Raw genomic sequence first — 4,890 nt, forward strand, 5'->3', positions numbered from 1 at the left:
TGTAAATTGAATTCATTCTCTTCTCCTTCCTGCATCTCCTCAAAATCTTGTCTAGGTTTTTTGCCATCAACCTGTTTTAAATTCATTTGCCTTTTAGTAGCTATTTTACTCTCCATTTTTCAATAGGAATAATCATTAGTTCTCCCAAATGAATAAGATTCCCCAGAACGATTTAAACATATAACATTTAGATGATAACATATAAAATAACACACCTGGAGTCTTCTTGTAGAATTCTCTTTAAACTGACTTGAATCTATTTTTATTTTATGCTTTCTATCGTATTCTCTATTTTAAATGTTCCAATCGAAAGTCGTTAATTCAAATCTAGGACTAATCAGGACACTTGTTGACTGTACGGCTACTCAAGGTAGACTCCCAATTTTAGAACTTGTGCATCTCGTCTCACTATCTCCACTCCCCCCCGCCCTCCCCGTTTAAAACCATACTGAAATATCACAATCAAAGACATTTTACGACCTGTATATTCAACATCTATATTATCCCCTGGGCTATTCTACTCGGTCAACCTTAGATGTTTTTAAGGCATAAATTACATGATGCATAATTATATATACATTTTGCACGCAATTACAACTGGCCTCCGCTACATCAAACAGACGTAGTCGCCTCCGATTTTTGAAAAATTTTCGGTCCCCCGCTCGAAAAACATACTCCTTCCGGGTTAAATCCCTCTGGGTTTTAACATCGCGAAATGTGTGTGGTGTGCGTGGCGTCCTGAACTCCAGAATTGTGGAATCGCCCATTTCAAAAAGTTGGGTTAAACCCAGAGGTACCTAGTCGCCTCCGATTTGACGCAGTGGCCTCTGAGAGAAAAGGCGAGTAGGATAGCCACATGTAGTGTATATGGAGGCGTATATGTACGCTGTGCATATTTATATAAATCGAACCCTATTTTTCATCACAGAGTGCTCAAAGCTATGTTTTGCGCACGCAAAGCGTGCGTAAAACGTTGCTTTACGCACTAGTGATGAAAAAGTATTTTCCGGTTTCCGCCATTGGGGATGGAGGGATGGAGGGTTCGTCTAGTTCCCCAGCACGTAAGATACGGAGAACGTGCATGGCAGTGCAACTGCCGGGACTTTCCAACTGTCAACCTTTCTCTTCACAATTAAGATACGGAGAAAAATCAACCTTGATTTGAAGAGATCAATTTTTTTATTGAGAAATTTTATACTTTATTTTTACTAGTATCGGTGCATACTTTATTTTCACTAGTACAGTTGTTCATCCCGCCCTATACTAAACGCCACAAAAGAATGATCTTCGGGTTGATCCGAAGTATCCCTACAACTCCTCATTTGTATCTTCTCACATATGGAAGAATTCGTAATAAAAGTCGAAGACCAGTCTCTTGTGGCCAGGATTATAGCATATGGATATGATGATCCTACGTGCTCTTCTGATTAAACTTTCCCGCCGCATTTTTTTAAACTTTCTCACCGATTCCTAATTAATTTTTGTGCATTGCGTTCATTCCCTAGATGAACCCAGTGAAATTGCGGCAAATGGTGCCAATTATGCTGTTGACGAGGATGGAGGTATCACGAAACTGTTTGAAACTCTGGATGACAANACTCCTCATTTGTATCTTCTCACATATGGAAGAATTCGTAATAAAAGTCGAAGACCAGTCTCTTGTGGCCAGGATTATAGCATATGGATATGATGATCCTACGTGCTCTTCTGATTAAACTTTCCCGCCGCATTTTTTTAAACTTTCTCACCGATTCCTAATTAATTTTTGTGCATTGCGTTCATTCCCTAGATAAACCCAGTGAAATTGCGGCAAATGGTGCCAATTATGCTGTTGACGAGGATGAAGATATCACGAAACTGTTTGAAACTCTGGACGACAGTATACGTAGGGACAAAAACTATGCAGTTAAATTGGCACCCTCAGGAGCCAAATGCCGGATCATGAACCCAGATATTACGGCGATTTTGGATAGAGCCAAACTTAGCGATCGGGATGGCGCACGTGTATTAGCCGGCACTCTGAGTTCCGCCAACGTAAATCTCGATGATGTCTATTTGAGCCGTGAAACAATCCGCCGGAATCGGCGGCAACATCGAGAAACGTTGAATGACATGATTCGAGAAAATTCGAAAAAGGCATCTTCCGATATCGATATCTTTTTTACTCACTGGGACGGAAAATCACAACCTTCACCAGAAAATAAATTTGAAAGGATCGATGTACTTCCAGTTCTGCTCTCAGGTCCTCAGCAGTGGCATCAATTGCTTGGTGTTGGTAGACTCAAGAGAGGCACCGGAGAAGCACAAGCGCAGGCAGTTTATAACTATTTGAAGGAATGGGACGTTGCTGACGATGTATGCGGCATTGTGTTCCATATGACAGCAAGTAATACCGGCGGTGTAAATGGTTCATGTGTTTTGCTCGAGAAACTTCTTGAGAGGAATCTTTTGTATCTGGCGTGCCGTCATCATGTTCTCGAACTTCTCCTTAAAACGGCTTTTGAATCATCAATGGGGTGCACTTCAGGGCCTGACGTTCAAATTTTCAAAAGATTCCAAGGACACTGGGCCAGCGTGGACGAACGAAAATTTTCACCCGGAGTCCACGATGATATAGTGAAGGGAGCACTGCGTCGTGATATATAAAATATCCTTGCCTTTTCTGAGATACAATTTCAGGTTAGTTATAACGTATTTTATTTATATGAATATGAATTATCTATATTTTTCATTTTCATAACCATCCAAGTGCAAGTTTCACGAGTAATTACATAAAATTGTATTTATTTGTTCCCTTTACAGAATAAACCTAACCGGACGGACTACAGGGAATTTCTGGAACTAGTAATAATATTCCTGGGTGGAAATCTGACGGGAGGGAACCGCTTTCGCGCTTTGGGTCCAATTCATCACGCCAGGTGGATGTCCAAAGCCATTTACTCGCTCAAAATTTATCTATTCAGAGACCAATTCCATTTGACGTCCCGAGAAGAATCAGGTTTGAGGGATACTTGCGTTTTTATCGTTCTTCTGTATCAAAGAGCTTCGTTTACTGCTTCAAATCCAGTAGCAGCTCCAAATAACGATTTGATCCTTCTAAAACAGTTAGCAGCTAACGCTAGTGGTTCTGGATGTATCTCCTCGAAAATGTGCAAGGCTGTATTTGAAAAATTTGTGAACCACCTTTGGTACTTGTCGGAGGAACTGATTGCTTTCGCTTTCTTCGATGAAAACGTAAGTGTCGAGTGCAAACGAAAGATGTGCCAGGCCATCAAATCTCGTTCTGCGCTCAATCATGATAGAAAGAGGTGGGAAACTGGGGTTAAGAACCCGGAATTGGTCCAAGAGTCGAGCTTAGATTCATTTGTTACGAAAAATACGATGAAATTTTTTGAAATATTAAGAATCGATACAAGTTTTTTGGACACTGACCTAGCCACGTGGGAGATGAGAGATGATTTTGCGAAAACTTCAAAAATTCTCAAATCTCTTCATGTCACAAAGGATATCGCTGAAAGAGTCGTGTCTCTCGCAAGCGAATATCATAATGTGCTCACAAAAGATGAAGAAGGCAAAGAAAATATAATGCGCGTTGTGCAATTAGTACGCGAGGCGTCATCAAATTGCACAAGAGAAGATTTGAAGTTTTCATTGCAAAATTATTTGAATAATCAATCAACAGAAACTTCAGGCAGTGTAGATTAGGATATTACGATTAGTGTTATTTTGATCATTTTTATAAGACTGGTTATTTCCCCTCGCAAAACCTGTGGTCTCTGCTGCCTCCACGAACCTGACTCCCTAACCCATTTCCTCCTGCGGTGTCCCACCACTCAACTTCCTCGCATTGATTTCCTTCGCAGAACCAATACAACCTTTGATGATCTGAATGAGAATGTACTGTTAGACCTAGTCTGCTGTTGTGATTGGAAATCTCTGAAATTGTTCTGTTATTTTGTCGCGAACTGTATGAGAGTGAGAACCTGATTTATTTACTTTGTATGATTTATCGCTTGTAATTTATGTACCCTGAGAACGCTGTATTGAGTGCGACTACTCTCCTATGACTGTTACCGAGTTTTTCCTGAGTTTTACTATGCTCTAATGTACACCATTGCACACCTAAGTTTTAATTTTTTAATTTTCTTTTACTTTTTCATTGTTTACTTGGCAGCTATTTTTTTTACTTGGTTTTTATTCATTAACAAACATTATTTACATATTTACATAACTTAAAAACTAGAATTGAAAAACTTATATGTAAAATATTTTCATACGATTTCGTAAACTTATGGTCCATTAGTGACTCTCAGGTTTAATTTTGTATTTGTAAATTTGATTTCATAATAACATAATATTTTTTGGAATGCAATTAACAATGCTATTGATAAATGAATGTGTACACATACTAATGTGCCTAAAAAAAAAGGAAAATTTTTTTAGATTTTGCTGTAATTGAAAAAAAAAGGCACGACAGGGTATCCGCAGTAGAAGGGATGATTAATGTAATTTTTTTTTCAAAAAATTACCTATTGTGAAACTTTTAATAGAAGAAACACTTACAAATATGTAAATTCTTGGTATAAAGCAACTGTATAATAAAGTAAATAAATTAGACTGTATTTATAATTTTGTAATTGTTTTCGCAATCACAGTCTGCGTATTGATTATTAATAATAATATAGTTATGAAAATATTCAAGGAGGACGGAAATTATTCCTATGATATCTATTTCTTTGATAATGCTTATTTTTATTTTTATTTAGCTATTTGTAAATTGTTTGACGAGCAGTGAGCTCTCTAATAAATCTATCATCGGCATCTAGCCACCAATAATTTTTGTTTACTCTATCAAAGTTATCAATATCTACTCTTGGAATAACTCTCGAA

General features: G+C 38.0%; 1 long non-coding RNA gene across 1 annotated transcript; it reads left to right on the plus strand.

Moving 5' to 3' along the window:
• The first annotated feature begins 2,269 nt into the window (after positions 1 to 2,269).
• On the plus strand, positions 2,270 to 4,629 carry LOC107045252. The gene is made up of 3 exons (XR_001461420.2): positions 2,270 to 2,679; positions 2,803 to 2,998; positions 3,106 to 4,629. It is a non-coding gene; the product is annotated as an uncharacterized LOC107045252 (long non-coding RNA).
• Positions 4,630 to 4,890: the final 261 nt, after the last annotated feature.

This window comes from Diachasma alloeum, unplaced genomic scaffold (assembly GCF_001412515.2).
Source record: "Diachasma alloeum isolate Michigan unplaced genomic scaffold, Dall2.0 Dall_scaffold_00900, whole genome shotgun sequence".
Lineage (NCBI taxonomy): Eukaryota > Metazoa > Arthropoda > Insecta > Hymenoptera > Braconidae > Diachasma > Diachasma alloeum.